The sequence below is a fragment of the Oxyura jamaicensis genome, chromosome 23, assembly GCF_011077185.1.
Source record: "Oxyura jamaicensis isolate SHBP4307 breed ruddy duck chromosome 23, BPBGC_Ojam_1.0, whole genome shotgun sequence".
Classification (NCBI taxonomy): domain Eukaryota; kingdom Metazoa; phylum Chordata; class Aves; order Anseriformes; family Anatidae; genus Oxyura; species Oxyura jamaicensis.
In genome coordinates this window covers 3,145,191-3,163,893 of record NC_048915.1, presented here as the reverse complement: position 1 = coordinate 3,163,893, position 18,703 = coordinate 3,145,191, and positions in this window count along the sequence as shown.

Below are 18,703 nucleotides of genomic sequence, written 5' to 3'. Positions count from 1 at the left end.
CACCGGCCCCCCACAGCCCCGAGGGGGCGGCTCGACCCCCCCCAAAACCCCCCCCCCGGGGGCCCCCCCCCCCCCCCCCCCCCCCATTAACCCCGCGGCCCTCGGCCTGCCCCCCGCCCGCTCCCCGTCCCGCAGGCCTCATGTCCCCCCTATTAACCCTGCCGGGAGAGGACAAAAGCTAAACTATGATCCCGCTCGGCTTCCCCCATCCCATCCCCGGCTACATGAGCTTCACATCCTCCTGCTAGGGCTGAAAGGAGAGGAGAACAAGAGCTGCTGCTGATTGTAAGGCCTCGCTCGGCTTCTCCCCACCCCCTCCCGGCCCCATCCCCCACTGCAGCTCCCATAGCCTCGTATCCCTCCCATTAACGCTGAAAGGGGAGGACAGGAGCTCTGATGGGTTTTTCTCAGGCTTACTCTGTTTTCTCCCCCCCCCCCCTCCCCACCAACCGATACCAGCTCCACAGCCCTGCATAAGTGCAAGGCACGCATCTGGCTCTGCAAGCGCAGCGAGTGAATGCCCCCCTTTCCTCCCAGCTCCACAGCCCTGCGAGGGAAAATAAATTCTTTAAAAAAAAAACTGATTCCCCTCGTTTTGCTTATTCATTATAAGGGCTCGGTAGCGTTCTTTTTTTAAAACGTGTGATCTCTCGTTTTAGAAGCATCTGTGCCTTAAGAATAAGGTTTTGTCTTCTATCATCTTGAATGTAGCTCTTCATAATAATCTCTTGAAGTGCTCCATTTTTGTCCTTAAAGTTCTATTTTATTACCTCTTGTGGATGAGTGAAGGTCAGTTTAACCCTTTATATAGGAAAATCAGCAGCCACTTTAGAAAAAGGTTGCCTTTTTCTTTACTAATTCGTGGTTATGATAATATTTTACTGAGCGGAGGGCTTTTTTTCCAGACCAGTCCTGATGCACGGTGAAAGAAGTGTGTGCTTCAGCACTGATTAAAGTCATGTATGAGTTAATGAGAAGCTTGCAGAGTATGTGAAGCAAGAGAAAATCTTTAACCAGCTCTGCTGTTCCTTCTACATGCCACAAACTTGTAAGCTGTAACCAGAAGGTGGATTGAATGTGTGAAATGCTGCAGTAGCAGTCTCCTGTAATTGCATCACAGGTGGATGCTCGCTCAATTAATGCATCATCATTTTCAAAATACCTAAAAGTTGTTTGTTTGTTTGTTTGTTTCCTCAAATTATGAGACCTCATGTTTCAAAGTGTGTTGAAATCCTCCGATGAAGGATGCTGCAAGCCTACGAAGTGTTGTGTTCTGGGCTGTTTTTTCGTTTTAAACAATGTCTTTGTTTGTTTTCATGCTAACTGCTTCCTGGATTAATAGATTGATAAGGCAGAAGAGCCTCTCAGGTGTTGGGGGAACATAGCGGTGATATCAACATCCTAGTTGTGGGGCCTTCTAATTTAAGAAACGTATTGTCAGAAGATGCGAGATCAGGGCTGAATCTTGCTTGCATTTAGGTCCAAATGTAAGATATCCTTCCTAAGGAGTCCCCAGTGAACCCTGAGAGTAATTAAGTAAAAATAAAACCTTTCACTTCAGCCCTCCCCGTCGCTTTTAACATAGAGAAGAAAGTGCAACGCCGTTTTCATTACGTGTTCTGGTATTTCTTAATTTTGTATCGCGTCTTAAATGCTCAAGTGGCTTATAATTTCTGTGATTTGGGGGTGTTTCTACACCATACTTTTAAAGAAATCATCTCACCGGGTCCCAAGAGGAGCTATTGAGCAGTCATTCTCTTAAAAAAAAAATAAAATAAAAAGGACAACTTCTTACAGCTTTGCCTTTCCTTCTTGTTTTCTTCCGGAATTTTCATGCTTAATTGATGAATTCCTTTTCTCTTAAGTAAATATTTATTGGTATCAGTTGGATTTTTATTTTAAGCTCTTTTAAGAAGAGCAGAACGCTGTCACTGAGACAATCCCTTCACACTGTGTTGGGGCGATGACAAAAAACGAGTAAAGGAGAGTTGTCTTGTGCTGGGAATGTCAGTGCCATTTTTGGAAAGCAATACCATAGGAAATGGAAAATACGTTTTATGCTGGTGGGAACTTTGTAATGAGGCTAAGAGAGGATTTGATGTCTCAGAAAAGCAATTATTACGAGGGAAAAAGCAGGACTTTATCATCCATTTGTAAGGGTTCTCCGTCTGAATATCCTTTTGGGGAACTGAAATTTGGCTCAAGTCTGTTTATGAACATCTGTTGAATGGAATTTTAAAAAGGCACAGATTATAATCTTAGTTTCTGTTGACTGTTTAAGCAAAATAAAATGCAACTGCCTGTGGGTTTTTGGATTTTGTTTTTTTTTTTTTAAATAGCGAGCTGCGTGAATCTTCCACAGTCTATAGTGGCGATTACCTGGTTGTATATGCCTGTTCTGTAGGTTTTTCACTTCTGCATTTAAAATATAGCTTCTGTAGCTGTTTAATTCCATTACTTTCCTACAGAGCTTTCAAGTTTTATATGTTTTTGCAACAGGAGACAGTATCTCTGGTGTGGTGGCTTTGTTTTGTTTTGTTTTCACAAAGAATACGGTGGTATATTTGAGGGGAAATTTGGAGAAACGGTGGGTATTCCCAGGACTGTGACCATTTGCTTAGCTTCACATCCTGCCCACCTGTCCTTAGCTGGGTTTCTGTAAATGCAATCACTTTGTGTCCACTGTCTCTGGATAGTACTACTTCAGCATCTATTTCTGCAGTGTTTGTGACCTCCTGTTATTCTGGGAGGTCTTCGCTGCAATTTTCCCTCCTATTATTTTGCCTCTTTTGCAGCCTGATGTTTTTGCTGTTGTTTTATATTCCGAGCGAGGATCCTGTGAATGCTTCAGCTCAAAATTTAGGTCATCTTCGATAGAAGAAGGAAGAGGAAACCTAAAAAGTAAAAATAAGATTTCAATGCGCTTTAAAAAGTGACAGCTCTTTTTTTTAAAAAAAATAAAAAATAAAAAAAAAGTACAAACTCATCTGTATTTTGTGGCTGTATGGCTGAACGGAGGATGCCTTTTTTGATTTCAGAAGGAAAGCTACGCATCTTCATGTGAGTGTGGTTTCTTTCCCATGTGCTTTCCTGGTCTTTTTCATTTCCACACCTGCTTTGAGCTTTAATCACTCAAATTATTCATAGACTTGCCCTGGAAAAAGAAGAGAGTGACCTCTTCCCATCTGGAGTAGATGGATTTACCATCAATAATTGTAAATGGACTTGGATGACTTAATGGTTTTTATGCTTAAAATTTTTAATTCTGTGATTTCTTTTTAAGAATTCTGCACGTGGCCTTCTCTGAACTGATAAATCTCGATGGTATAACTTCAGGTTATTTCTCGCAAATTACATCTTAACACTGGGCTCACATCTACAAAGTGCTGATGGTCCCCCCATGAACTGCTGAGTCGTCAAAGAGCACGCGGTTTTCACCGGACCAGGCCCGTAAGTTGCACTCGTCCTCTTATTTTTTCCTTTTTCTCCTGTAATTCTATGCAATATCTTTCATTACAAAGAACCTGGAGACAATTTATGAAATCAGCAGCCACAAAAGCAACGTGGTGCCTGTTGGGGGCTATGTATTCCCATTGATTACAATTTAACAGTCCCTCAGCCTGAGGATATCTGAGGGGATGTAGAGCCAACTGCTTTGCAATTCCGGTGCGTTGCTATAAGCAGCAAGCTGGAATTGATAGATATCTGTTGCTATTGCCAGCAACTCTTGTTTTGCTGTTACTTTAGTAGCTTAATTTAAATTATTAAGAAACTTGTGAATGTGTTTTGTTTGTTTCTGCTCTTCCCAGCAGCTCTTTGCAGTTTGATATGCATTAAATGTGCTAAGCTTCAGCTGGCCTGGATGTCTAATAAACACTTTAGCAAATGAGGTTTAGTCCAGTTTCCTCTATTAACTCGAAAGAGATTCGTTTCTTTTCTGGATCGTTTCTCCATTCAGGAGGAGAGAAGACCTGCATAGCCAGAGTTCACCTCATAAATCACCTAGACAAATGGCACTTGGGGCAGAATAAGGTACAAAACGAGAGTAACTGTGATTTAGTCTCAACGAACTTGTGGTATTCTGCTATGGAAATGTTCGTGCCATGAGACAAACAGAGAGAGCCACCTGGCACCGAGCACATCTTCACGACGGAGGGAGCACCACGAGAGCGACTTCAATGGGCTCAGCAATCGTGCAGGGTATTTAGCGAGTTGTCCCGTATCTCCTTAACGCTGTCTTTTCCATACGGTGCTGTGCTTTTTCCTCTCGGTTTTGCCATTTCTGATGCTCAGAATGCGGTGATTTTTGAACAAGCTGCGGGCAGCCTGCACTCGCTCAGTCCCCACAGCAAGGTACGGTACTTTCTGACGCTGATGCGGTGTTCTCCGCAGCTGCATGGAAGGGCCTCTTCAGAAATCAGCCGCTCTTCATCCTCCCGGGTTTTAGCTGAGCTTTAACCTTTGGCGATCGGTAAATGGACGTGGTAAGAAACTCTGTGGCCCAGCCGCTCCTCCTTGAAATTCCTGAGACTTGTCAACCAACCTCTGCGCCCTCACCTGCCTACGTTTCAGCACCCCTCCCATCTTATTGCAGTTTCCAGTCTTTCTGTTGGAGGTGAAGACATGTAAAAACATCTTTAGGGTGATGGATCATGAGTGTGGGTACAGATGGTAGTATTTTGGGTGCAAATAAGGAAAGAAAACACTTTGCAACTTGTGAAAAGGGGTGCTAGGTGCTTTCTTAACGCCAGTTCGCTTGATCTCCTGCCTAATTTGAACAATGCATCTTGTCTTTGTTCAATGCAGTTATCTTCTGCCCTTAGTACTTCTGTAATAGCTTCCTTAGTTATTGATTCAAATTCTGAAATATTTGGGGCGGAGGGGGGGGGTTCTTTTTGATTCCAAGTGTCTGATGAATCTATTTGTTGGCACCCGCAAACTCTGTCCTTGCTTCTTCCCCTCATTCTGTGTTTCTTTAAAGGACCCTTCAAAATCATGCTGACTCCCCGGATGCGATGGGACTTCTATTCTCCTAGATCAGAGCCTCCTGTCGGGGCTTTGCCATTTCTGAGGAAGGGAAGTCAGGTATCTTTCAGCTCAGTCATTGCTTCATCTCCTCTGCTCTCCCAGGGGTCTTGCTCGTGCTTTCAGTTCTGCCTTACATTTTTGATTTTGTGAGGTTCCCTGCTATTTACATTTCTTCACATATATCCTCTTCACGCCATCTGCTACCTTATGTTTTGCTCATCTCTGAAATTTAGCAACCATACTTCATGCAACAGCGTGGTACCTTATTTTCTTAACGTTTAATAAAAAGATTCTAAAAGAACAAAGCAAATTAGAACTCACCCTTTCCATCTGGACATATTAACCGGTGAGGGAACGCTTCAATTAAGACCTTCAAAGCCTCGAGACAAATGCATTTGTAACTGCGTTTTTGTACGTTGTTTATCCAAAAGGCATAGGATCCCATCAACGACAGTAGTTTTATTACAGACAGTGTGATAAGATTAAAAAATAGGATTATTACATATTGCTAGCCTCTCGATTAACTTTTTCCTTTAGAATTCAGCAAGTCTCGAAAGTGGTATTTACTTTAGAGTCAGCGTGTAGCTGTGCCTTGTTAGGTAAAAGCTACAGGAGCTGCTTTCCTGAACTTAGCTCCTGACCTACCTTTTAAGGCCACGTCTACAAAGGGATGATGCATCAATCTCGTTTGTTTGATCTAATTACAGCTATTTAACTACACTGAGCACAAGTACATTCACCCCACTTTGTTATGCTGATTTGAGACGTTTTCCCCTGCTAATCGGGTGCACACCATTCTTTCTTGCATCAATTCACCTCTCAAAATATTCTGGGCAGCTATCCCACAGAGCGCCGTTCTGTTACTCAGCTGCATGTTCTTTTTCACAGCGTGCTGGTAGGGAATTCTCCGGAATTTGGGAATTCTCGGGTCAAACTGACTATTTACTGTTGCTTTTTTCTTGGCATTGATTTTTGCCTGTGCAACTCCTTTCTCAAAACGTTGCGAGGTTGCACGAGGAAGCAGCTGGTAAATCCATTACAATGCTTATTCCTGCGAGGTTGCACAGGTGGAAAGATCTAGCTGCACAGCTTCGCGCGTCCTTTGCTACTTGAGGAACGGAAGAAATGCAAAAAGCGAAACCGCCAGATGTGATCAACCTGTTCCTTCTGTCCAACATCTACCTGGAGCAGCTTACTCAACGGCGTGCTGTTCGGGGCGTTACTGGTGGTGGCACGGGGTCCTGGTGCGGAGCCGGGATGAGCAAAAGCAGCGGCCGCCCGTCGGGATGAGAAAATGACACTCCTAGAAACCTGCAGGTCTCAGCTGCTGAGGCGGGACGCAAAACAAAGGCAGCCCTTACTATTGCTATCTGTGGAAGAGCACCGCTTCTGATTTCTTGCGACTGAAAATTAGCCAGTTTTATGTCAGGGATGCTGTCGTGGGATTTTTTTTATGCATACATCTGAAGAAGGCGCTGATCTTCTGTGTCATAAAGCTTGGTAATGCAAAATAAATTACTGAGAGCTTTTCCTAGGTACAGTCCATGAATCAAGTAGGGGTTATAGGGGTTCAGAGAATAAACATGGTCTGTTGAGCCAGGAGAAAGAATTTATGGAGACAGCGAGCAGTTTCTTAATGGTTGTACACGGCCTTGCTCATCAGTGCAGGTGATTTACCATTAAATGGATGTCGAATGAGCGTAGGATGGTATTGTGAAACCTGCTCAGAGCAGAATCTTTAGAAACTTGAACTTACCCTGATGTGTACAACATCCGTAAGAGGAGGGGAAAGATACTGAAGGGTGGACAAAAGCAAGGAATGGAAAGACACTTTCAGTGTTATGGACATCCAGTGAAAAAGCCTCTGCAAAACTAGCTGCTTTAGGAGGAAAAATGTGCATTAAGACGAGATAACGAAGCAAATTAATCAAAGAAACGGCATTTGGATTTTATTAGCAGTTACTAAAGGTGCTGTCGTGCCGCTGCGTGTTCAGTGTAGCTCAGAGATCTTCAACAGAAGTGTCAAAGTAGTTTGACTTGGCAAAATAGCATTAATAAAAGAAGAAACGTTTGATCTGAAATGCACTCCCTCATCTCTTCTGTAACTGAAAGTTGCAAAAAAAGTCCTCCAAGTAACTTGCTGAAATGGTAGCCTGAGGTGGTGGCCCCAAATCATCTATTCTTCTTCTAAAAGTGCACTGTTAAATTTGAAATGCACTTTTCTCACTATTTTTATTACTATAGCAAATACAGGAAGAAAAATAGCAGTCATAGAAAGACATCACGAGGCCCATTGGTCACCTCTCTGCTCCGGGACAAGAGAAAGATGCTTCGATGGGTGGATGTTTTATATCTTGTCCTTTAAAAATCAAGCAAAGCAACAAGGAAACCACAGCCCATGCTAGTATTCTCGTTGTTTAGACATCACTTCTGTTGCTCTGCCAAATATTACTGTGAATTAAGTCTATTACCTCTTCTGCTTTCAGTGGGCACGGACATTTGGTCGTCAACCTTCGGTGTAACAAAATGGAAGGTGGCTATTTTGTCCCCTCTCACATGAGCTCTCCTTTTTTTCCCCCCCTTTTTTCTTTTTCCTTTTTTTCCCCTGTTTTTAATCCAATATTTCAACTTGTTCCTAGGTTTAGATTTTCTAAGCCTCCCAGCCTTCTTGTTGCTCTCTTTGTGCTCTTCCCAGCTGGTTGATATCTGTTTTTATTTTTAATGTGGTGCCTGAAATTGGACACAATATTCCAGCTGAGATTTCACCAGGACTGAGTTGAACGAGATAATTGTCACGGGTGTCCTAGGTAAAACAACCTTATTAAATATTTCTGTGATGTATTATCTTTATTGTGTTGACTCAAATTCAGTTTGTGATCCATTATAACCACTGGCTTCTTTAGTGCAGTGCTGCTGCCCAGCCAGTTATCCCTCGTACTGTGCATGTTCGTGTCTTGATCTGTGGCTACAGAAAACGGCTGAAAATGTCGTGCCTGAAGACAAGGGGGAGAAAAAGATCTGAGGAGGTTTTCCACATGCACCGTCGGTGTGAACTCGGTGAGAACATTGCTCAAACCAACCAACCACCAAAGATGCAGGATGCGTTTCCCCCCCGTGCCCCCTCGCAGATTATTGTTTAAAGAAGCACGAAGAGGTGACAGACAAGGCTTTGACAGCATGGAGCAAGGTGTGCTTGAAGTCGTGAACATCTGTTGAGAATGGAAGACCCCAAGAAGAGCAGCCAAGGTTTGTTTGCTAAAGAGAAGTATTGCTAAAGCGGGCATGTTTTTGTCTGGAGAGGGTAAGAGACCTTAGACTGAAAGAATTAGGTGATGCCTGTTCTGGGTTACGTTCTTTGTGGTGGAAATGAAAAGCCATTAGCAAAAACTACAAATGTGGGAGATTTCATGGTCTTCTGGCACCTTCTGCGTCTTCTTTTTGGAAAGCTCTACCCTAAGAAAAGATTGTGCTTTTCTTTATGCTTGTTCGGAGTTGTATTGCTACGGTGAGTTTGTGTCTGTGTGTGTGTGAGTGGAGGTTTGGCTGCAGCCGGGGTCACTGCTGAGTTCTCCAAGTGCTGTCTGACAGAGAACTTGCTGAGCCTGGGCGTATTCCAGCGTCAGGTCAGCCTACGTATTATTCACTCTATTTCATGCTTCTTTACGCTCTCGTGACCCGGATGAATTTAACAGGGAACTGAGCAGTGTGTTCAGCTTTCCTGTGTGTGCATCTTACACTTCTGCCCATCTCGGCCCAGTTCCTTGCACTGTTGGGCAGTCTGTAATTACAAATCAAATCAGAAAACCTGCCTTCTCAAATCCTGTCCCATTTAATCAATGTTTTTTTTTCTTCAGATTTCCTTTTTATCCTTGTTTTTTGATGTTTGCTTACATATCGATGGCATACAGTTTGTGTGCTGCAGTAAATACAGAATTACTAATTGTAATGGAATTCATTATGTTTTTCACTACGGTATCTGAATTCTTTTTAACCACTATATAAATGTATCTTTGTGATATTGCACAGAGGTTTTCCTCGCATTTCATTGATGCAAAGCAAGGAAATTAATGGCAAAGCTATCAAAAATTATTCACTGTATCTTTATATTCCACGGTGTCAATAAACAACTTTTCAACGTGTCCCAGTAAACTAATTACAAATATCTTCATTCGTCATCCACCAGGTTGCAGATGAGCATTCCAAGCACGCTGCTGGTATTGGTTTTCCCTGGTTGTTGGACTTCCCCAGTGTGGGACTCGAGGAGCCTCCCTTGGTCACCAAGCCTGATGCCAGGTGTCTACAGGTCATCAGATCTCATTCAGCCAGCAAGGACGACAGACTGCTGCGTAAAACTGGTTAGTGCTTTCAACCCGGTAGCCCCACTATAGAAGGGCTTTTTTAAAATCTATTTTTTCTACTGAGACCTCCTTCTCTAACTTCCAGCCTACGTAATCAGGCCTCCTTGGGTATTCGGTGCTAACGAAACCCTTTAGTTTAAGCACCTGCATTCATACCATAAGCTATGTATACAAACTAACCCTATTCTAGTTCAGCCTTTCTTTCGTTGGGAGTTTGCTGAACTAAAACTTCAGTCTTTTCTCGTGATAAGATTCTTTGCTCTTATAACCATCTCAGTAAGCCTTTTCTATGACTATTCCAATTCTCACAGATCTGTGAATATAAGCGGTACGCAGAATTCTGCAAGAGTCACTGCAGTGACACCTGGGTGTGCCTTACCTGACCATTAGATCGCATTGGTTCTTCTTCATTTTTGTGGTGTGGTCATTCAGTACCCAAATAATGCTTTTGAGTCTTTATCCTTCTCTATTAACTGTGATGATTTCCCAGATTACAAGAATTTTGGCTAATTGTCCCTGTGTGAACAGCCTTGTGCTTTGCATTGATCTTATTACTGCGTTCCACTTTGCTAGTCCATTCCTCAGAATTCCTGTGCTGTTCTAGAACCTCATCTGGTTCTACCGTGCTCCGGTCTTCTGTACTGATGCGTTTTAGTTTTGTCAGGAGCTAGCTGTATTCATGCTCCTCTTGCCATTCATTGCTCGTGTGAAGGTCACTTAACAGGGGTAGTACCAGTCCTGAGACCGGTGCTGGAGGAGCTTCTCAAGCACTCGGTCTCTAGGCTAAAAATTTGCATTTCAACACAATTCAGCATGTTTTCTTCAACCACTTGTTATTCACAAGACTCTTCTTTCACTAATCTTCATCTTTTTCCATTTAACTAGTAGTTTTGCATGTGGCATCAGGTCAAATGTTCTGCTGAAGCTTAGGTGGACTGTGTTTTCCTTCACAAAGAAAACTTTTCTTATTGAAGAAAGACATCAGATTTGTCTGGCATGATTGCCTTTGTTAAGCCTATATTGCATGTTATCCATTTGTTTTCCTGTTTTCCTCCACATCAGTTCAGGTGAGAAATAAGTTTTACATCTCTCACTGAGGTCAGTCTATAGCTGTGTGGACATGACTTCCGAAGTCTTTGGTTGGATGTTTTTTTGTCTCCCCATAGAAGCATGACAAATCTAGATTATTTTTGTACCCGTAGAGGCGATGGGAAACAAATCACTCATTTGCATCAAAACTCAACTCCTTCACATTTTGTTGTTTTTATTAAGAAAGATTCTATGTCATGGCTATTAATACAGGGGGAACGGCATTCATTTTGAAGTATTGCAAAGTCCTTTTAAAAAATAATAATGAGAAGTTCATTAACTAATGAATGCGGAATCCAGGACCCTATTATCACATGTAACTGTTGATAAGTGCCAGTGGATCATTACAGCCCCTGGCAAGTCTGATCACTTAGGTCTGGGAATTATGTTCCTTGTGCTGCTTCAGCCTTATTTATTGCTATAGTTTCTTTGTTTAAATAGAAAGTAATGTATGCTGGCTACTCTACACCTATGTATAAAGCAATCCTTAAGAAAATACAGAATAAGAATAGACAAAGTTAGTAAAACGTTACAGTAGGAAGGTAGCGGATCTGGAGGAGGACACGGGGAACACTGCAGTGCTCTCAGTGATTGCAGTAATCCATGGCACTGGAAAACCTAGGTCACTAACTATGTTTCCTTAAAAGTAGGAGAAAATACTTTAAATACTTTGTTTCATAACGTATGTAGTTACACTCCTTACCAATACATATAAGGGGTGTGAATCTTTCTGGGCACATTTCACTTAGGTATCTAATTATGAGGGTAGGAATGTAAGCAACAACCCATGGATGTGTTTGTTTTTCTTTCTTTCTGGGTATGGTCAATATTTTTATGAACGTTATATACAATTTAAAATTACGTCTTCTTTATGTTTCTTCAGAACATCTTGAGCTCAGGATTCAGTTTTCCAGAGAACGAACAGTTCTGGCCAGTGCCTTTGTTTCACTGAAGGTGCGTATGATAGTATCAGTCTTTATGAAGAAGTAATATTGCTGAGGTTTGACTGGGGGCCTCTTTAAAGTCATAGATAACAGCCAGATAAAAATGACCTTGTTTCTCTGCTCCAGTAATGAATTCCAGAAGGTCCAGTGAAGCTGGTCTAAATGCCTTTACTTTTTTGGTTTTTAATGCAGGTAAATTTTTACTGCGGTGCATACTTGGGAAGGTAAGATCTTATTTTAAGGCCATGTACATTTGAGCAAGATTACAGAATGGAGGCCTTAAAAGCAGAAAATCAGTCACATCCCTGCATGCAGACTGCAAGCTCCCCATGTGGGTTAGATTACAGAATTAAGATTTTGAAATACACATTTATGGATGACTGTTGAAAGGTAGATGAGTAGAATTTCTGTCTGGCCCTTTCACGATCAAACGTTTCAAAGCCGGTCAACACCTTGTTTATTTGGAATATTGCTTTGTTGTTGCTGTTGTTTTATTTTATTACATTTTGTGAGAGTTATTTATGCCTTCCTTTGTATGTCTGAAATGAAGGGACATTACTAAGTGTTCTCCCCATAGCATGAGTATTTGTTCTTTCCCTGTATTAAGTATTGTGCGTGCGCGCCTATATGGTATCAACAAAAAGCTCTTAAAATCAGTTTTTGAGAGAGATTTTCAAAGCACATCATATGATTGAGTCACAGTGCTGGATGAACTAAGCTATTGTAGAATCTCATATAAAATGCTTAGAATTAATTTGCCAAATAGGGGTATTTTACAAATAAGCATGGATTCAGCCAACTTCCCCCAGAGATTTTATTTCAGTGTGACCTGAGTCCCCAACGCGGATGAACTGGAGTCTTTTAGAAATCAAAAATCTTCAGCCCTTTTCCAAAGAAGATTTTCTTTGTGTTCTCAGATGCACAGATACTCATTTTCTTGAGCTAGGAGCTGGTATGAGTCTTATGGGCGGATCCTGCAAAGTGCTGAGTACATGGTTAACTTTAAGGGAGTATATGCTTAAAATCACTGGGGCTGCCGATGTTTAAAATTACGCATATACTTAAGTACTCCGATGGCCCGAGGCCAGTGGCTTTTGCATCTTCTAGGACAGAGCCCTAAGGAGCCTACGGTGAATAGCTGCCGCTGAATTTTCTTTCCCCATTTTAAATATGAGGCTTAAAGCAGATATTCTGACAGATGTTTAATTAAAATAGTCATCTCAAATGTGAGGAATGCAATATGTGAAGTTGATATCCCTGGTTTCTTTCCGTCTCTCCTGGCATCCAGGCTCGCTCCTCTACAGCGTTAGTGCAGGGCTTGCAGTTTTCAGTAGTGCTCCGTTCCTGTGCCGTCCTCCTCCAGCTTTTCCATCTGCTTCATTCTGTTTGGAAAATGGCAATGTAGAATGTGTTTGGTGTAACCTTAATCCTGACCAGCATCTGGGCTCCGTTTAAAAAAAAAAAAAAAAAAAGCATCTACTGCAGGCAAGGTTCCTGTATATGCTTCCCTGCTTCAGTAAAACAAAGTTGGGGAGGGGGGGGGAACAACAGCCAAAAATAACAATAGGAAATAATGTTTGTTTTAATGGGCATTTTTATTAATATGTAGGTGTTAATATATTTTCCTGCCTACGTGGGCAAACTGTGATGCTTGTACTTTTCACCCCTTCTCTCCTAGTGTTTCGTGTCAGAGGTAAACCGGATTCGCACCATTTCAGTAAGCGAAAGGGGAGGGGGGGGGGCGGCTTTACATCTCTTACCCACCGCGCTGTTAATTACTCATGAAATATGTAAAAGTGAATGCCACCATTAAAAACCGTAACGAAGTGAAATTCCTGCGTGATGCCTTCTGACATTTCCCTGTTAAACTTTTACAGGCCTTTTAGAGGTCTCCGGTGGAGACGCGATTTTCTTCGATATTCCAGAAGAAAGTAACGAGGATGAAAATCGCGGCCGGGTGGGGAAGCCCCCGGACCCCGCAGGTTGCTCAGGTTGGTGGGATGGGGACAGGATGGGGCCAGATGGGGACAGGGACAGCGTGGGGCGCCACTGGTCCCGGCAGTGCAGGGCACCGGGCTCCTCTGGAAATCCGGCGCTAGATGTCTCCAGCACCTGGAGATCGCGCACATCCCTCCGTAAGCGCGGAGCATCCTTGGGTTTGTCCACAAGGGAAAGCAGCCGCTTCGGAGCAAGTCCCGATCGCTGCGGGGCTCCCCTCGCTACGAGGAGAGCGGCGCCGCTCAGCCCACGGCACTGCCCCGGGGGGTTGCCCCCCTTTTGGTTTTTCTTTCTTTCTTTCTTTCTTTCTTTTTTGCTTTCTCTTTTTGCTTTTCCCAGCCCAGGAGTCGGTGGTACAGTGCCGCATCTGCCCAGCGCGCACTTCGGGGATGTTGAACTTCACTCCCCGAGCAGCCACAGAGGTCGCTTCTGAGCAGCACGAAACGTGGTGGATTTTTTTTATTATTATTTTTTTTCCCTCCCCACCGAGGCTCTCGGTCCCTCATGGCCGGAGTGGCAAAGCACGTTTAAATCCTTAACTCGGATTTCCCACGTGGTGTCTCGTTGAGCTGCTGTCACAGGCACGCCGCTCACTCATTTACACGGGGCGAATTCACTTATTTCCTGCTGGCGCGGAGAACGCAGGAGGTGATTAACACTCGTAATGAAACGGTATTACCAGACACCATAGAGGAAAAAAAAAAAAGAGAGAGAAACCCACGACTTGTGGGAAAAGCCAGCTCTCATCAGCAGCAGGCTCTTGCTCTTTGAATCCACCGCCGAGTGGACAAATACGCCGTACAAAAATACAAAGGCGACTGAACTTGGGCTCCACCTTTCACGGGTGTTACTTCAGGGCTTAAGTCAGCCCCGTGGGAGCATTTGGGGTGCGTGTACGTGCCAGCAGCACGCCTGGTTTGGGGGCGAGGGGTCAGCAGTGTGTGCTGGGAGGGAAACCCCAATTGTTTGTGTGAATGCAGCGTGTATTGGACGTGTGTGTAAGCATTATGTTGGGGGGGGGGGGGGGGTTTTTTTTTTTCTTTTCACCCCATTCAGAGACCGTGGACACAACGCGTGGTGCTTCGGCACTGGGAAAGGAGAAAGGGAATGGGGGGGAGGGCAGGGAGGGGAGTGCCCAAAGTTGCATGTGGCCTTCAGACCCCGCCGTAATTTCTGGAGGAAGGTGTCCCTTACCTTTAATTATTTAGTTTAGCCAGACCTACAGTGCACCCCGTGTCACTTTCAGGCCTGTTTCCTGGTGTCTCTAGGAGGCACCCTTCATCGAGCAAGGGGATAAAATCTTGGCAAAAAGAGCACCAAAGGATGTGAACCCCTAGGAAAATTCCACTTCCTGTATACTAATGTTTGTCCTTGGGTCTCTCACTCGTTCCCATGCATTTAACAAGGGATTTGTGCCTGAGGCTACGACACCAACTTTCTAAATAAACGCAGCGCTGCGGAGAAGAACCAAGCTCGCTGCTTTTGCGCTTAACAGCTCAGCACGACCTACGTCTCCTCTCCTCCTCCTCCTCCCCTCCATTTTATTTCTCCTCTTTCTTTTTCAGCACACTCAACTCTCTCTCCTGCTCAACTTGCTGTGAACAAAAGGCTCCGTTCCAGATCCAGCCCGCAGTTGCCGTGAGAAACTTCTCTGCGAGCGCTGGCTGTCGCGCTGCCTCCCTCGCCTGCTCGCTGCCTCCCTGCCTCGGTAAAATGGCAGTGCAAGAGCTTCATGAAAAGGGTGAAAACCCTCCTTTCTCGGCCCCTGCCTCTCCAGCAGCACTCCCCCTGCCCTATTCGTGACTCCTGAACTCCAACTTGGCTAAAAATACACTTTCAGAGGGCAGAATTGCACGGGAGTGATTTTTTTTTCTTTTTTTTTTTCACTCCACTGAAAAGAGCAGCAGAGGGTGGGAGAAACACCGAGGACAGACTTGCTCGGAGTCGGCAGCTTTCTGCGTGCTGGCGAACTCTCTGCTGGTTTCACCTCCCTGCACGCTATTGCCAGTTCCCAAGTACTTAAACAGAATAATAGTTTTGCTTCAGTGGGAAAATCCAGGCCCAGAGTTGAGGTCTGTCTCTTTTCGCAGCTTTTAAAGGCTTTTTTTAACTCTTCCAAGCGGGGTTTGCAGCCCGATGTGGCTGCTCTGCAAGCCCACCCGACAGGTCCCAAATCTGGTGGGATTCAGGAGAAATTAGGCGGTTGGCTCCTGATCCAGTGCAGGGGTTTTTACGAACTCCGCTCCGCGTTTTGTTTCATTTTTTTGCTTTTTTTTTTTTTTTTTTTTTTTTAAGTAGATTTACTCTTCCTTCTCCGAGAGCCCTCAGCACCAGAGAGCTGATGTCTGAGGGCGGCTGTGGAGCACAGCGTGCACAGCCGCCCCTAGAGAATTAATGCTGTTGCACCTTAAACTTGTTTTCCTCCTCGAAGGGACCGTGTTCAGCCCATCGGTGAATTCTCCCTGGAATGTACACGTTCCACTTCCCCTCTTTTTGTTTTTAATGCCGGGGGAGAGCTGCTCTCCCCTCTTTCCCCCACGCCCACGTGTGCACGCAAACTTGCTCCGGCTCCGCAGCCTGGACCCGCGAGCAGGATGCGCTGCGGGCTCCGCGCCGCTTCCCTTCCGCTCCGACTCCGCTTCGCTTTTTCCTCCTCCTAGCGAGGGCTGCAAAAAAAATCATGCGTTTCCTCCAGCCAGCCCCGCTCCGCTTTCCTCCCTCCATACGCATCCAAAGTTTTGCAGCGCTCCGTCGGAGGCTAGCAGCCGGCTCTAGCGGCGGAGGCGGTGGCAGGGGCTCGCTCCCTTCCCTCCGTGCCCTTTTTCCGTGCCAGCTCGGTGGGAAGGCAGCAAATCCCGCGTGCAATCCGCTCCTGCCTCTGAGCTGTGCTGCTGCGAGCTGGCCGGGTTGCCTTCTGCTGAAACTCCACTTCAGTTTGCAGCGCGGAGCCCTCTCCCTGCGTGCCCCCGTGCCATTGTGTCAGCCCTGGAGAGGGAGATTATACAGTATCTTGACATATTTTTAAGAGGATAAATAAGCATTGTCTCGTACAATGCCCCAGCACATTAGCCACTCACAGCAAGCAAATAATTCAAATAATGTTAATCTCGGTGGTTATGAAGCTGCGACGAGAGTGCTTAACCTAGATATGATAGTGGCTAAAAGACTGGAAAGAATGGGCTGGGCAAATACAAACATATTTGCAGGAAATGTAATTTTCTTGAGCAAAACTACTCTCAGATAAGCTGAGGGACTGTCGATAACCTTTCCTTATTCCATTCCATATTTTGCGGCGTACTCCGTGAATTATAATAGATGGGTCTCTTGTTCTTGGGTCCAGTCTGCATATCTCAGCACACTGTGCCTTTCAGGAAAATGGAAGAGCATCCTTCTTCCCCCAACTACGTTAATTGCTTCCCAGCGTGTTTCATTCGAGCGTGGCTGAGCTACTCGGTACTTTATTAGAGAAACTCTGCCCGATTCCCGAAGTAATAATCCAGTCCACGTTTGTAGCAAGTTGAAAGGCTGGGGATAATGATAACTTGTGTGTGTGCGAGCGTGAGGGAGCGCGGCTGACTTTAGTCCGGTTTCCATGTCAACGATTCAGTCCATATTTGCCATCACACAGTTGGCAGAGCCTTTTTTTTTTTTTTTTTCTCATGGGGGAGACTCTACTCCTGTTTCTAGTACTCTAATCTACACCAGGTTTCCTACGCCGCCTTAGCGCTGGGTTAAATGGCATGGCCACCTCCATGAAGGAGACTCCGCTCAGCTCAGGAGGAGCCAGCCTAGCGGTGGCGGCCTGCGCTGCCATGTGAGAGCGCCGAGCTGGCTCCCCAGCCTATCTCAGCAGCTAGGGGCTGAGCCTGTCGTGGAGGAAAGCGTGCTCAGCACTTCGGGAGATGGGGAAGAGACGACCGACTGCCGCACGCCGCTCAGCAGCGATCGCTCGGGCTGAGAAGAGCGTCGAGGTGTTGCCAAGTCTTGTCCAGTTGTGCAGAGCTGGGCAGTTCCCACACGGGATGGCGCGAGCGGCGGGAGGATTTTCCGCTCTTAGATGGAAATGTTGTTAAGAACGGTTCTGTCATCTGCCTTCCAAACCCCATGGCTGGAATTTCATTGAACGCCTCAGTATTTAGTAAAGTGCCAAGGCCTCATTGATGAGGCATATTCCAAAATCTGCTTCAGCTTTCACAAACATTTGGTAAAGTGAGTGTCTCCTTATTGTGTGGGTGGCTGGGGAATCCAGCCTGCTTTTCACATTACAGTCAACACCAGGTTTCATAGTCTGCCCTAGCGCTCTTTGAAGAAGATTCCAAAAGCCTGACACACGTGGAGTACCTTGGAGCGTGGAGTCTTTGGGTGCACCTGGGCTGAAACTGAAGCTCCTGATCTGCAGTCAGTGAAGTTGTGGTGGGGCTCAGCTGGGCAGCAGGGCTTTGCCTCCCGAAGCAGACGGGAGCTTTGGAGTTGAGGAGATCGTTGCTCGAGACTGATCTGGAGCTAAATGGCAGAATTGCCTCCCATTTGGTTTTTCTTATAGTAAACAAAACATCCGAACAACAGTATTTTGGTGCTGTGGTCTGCTAGAGCCCACCATAGGCATTAATAAAGCCACAGGGCCTCCCTTGTGGGAGTCTGGCCTGATGTGCTGAAGGAGTTTTTCCCTCTGCTTCTTCGCTTTTTCTAGAATGCCAGGTTTGATCAAGTAACAGAGGCTCCTCCAAAGACAGCACGTTGATCAACTTTCTGTTCTAGCATTTCCCCCAGTTTTCAAACTCTTCTGAAGAAGCGCGCCTCGGCAGTTTTGCTGCACGGTCCCGGTAAAGCCACAGGACCTCACCTGGGAGATTCTAGCACTGAGCTGAGGCTCCAAACTTCACGGAGGCCTTTGAAGGCTTTTTGTATCACAACACAGATGCCATCATTTATTACCCTTTGCTTTCTAATAGTTTATTTACTGCTGTGGAGAAAGACTGACTGTGAGGGGATCTGCTCCACGATGCACAGTCAACTGTAAAGACTGTGAAGTGGCAAAAGGCTTTGTCCTGGAGCCTGCAGGGCAGTTTATTGCTCTGGAATACATTTAAAATTTTGCTATTTATTGCCCCATCCAGACTCCCCTCCCACTTTCAGCTTTGGAAGAAACCCTTTTGTTCTGCCACCTGCATTCTGGATAATAAATATTTTATACGATAAGTTTTACAGTGAGGGTGAGGGTTGAGTTGATAGTAGTAGACACTGAAATCTTCACTTCGTCCCTACCAGGCCTGGAGCACTGGCAGT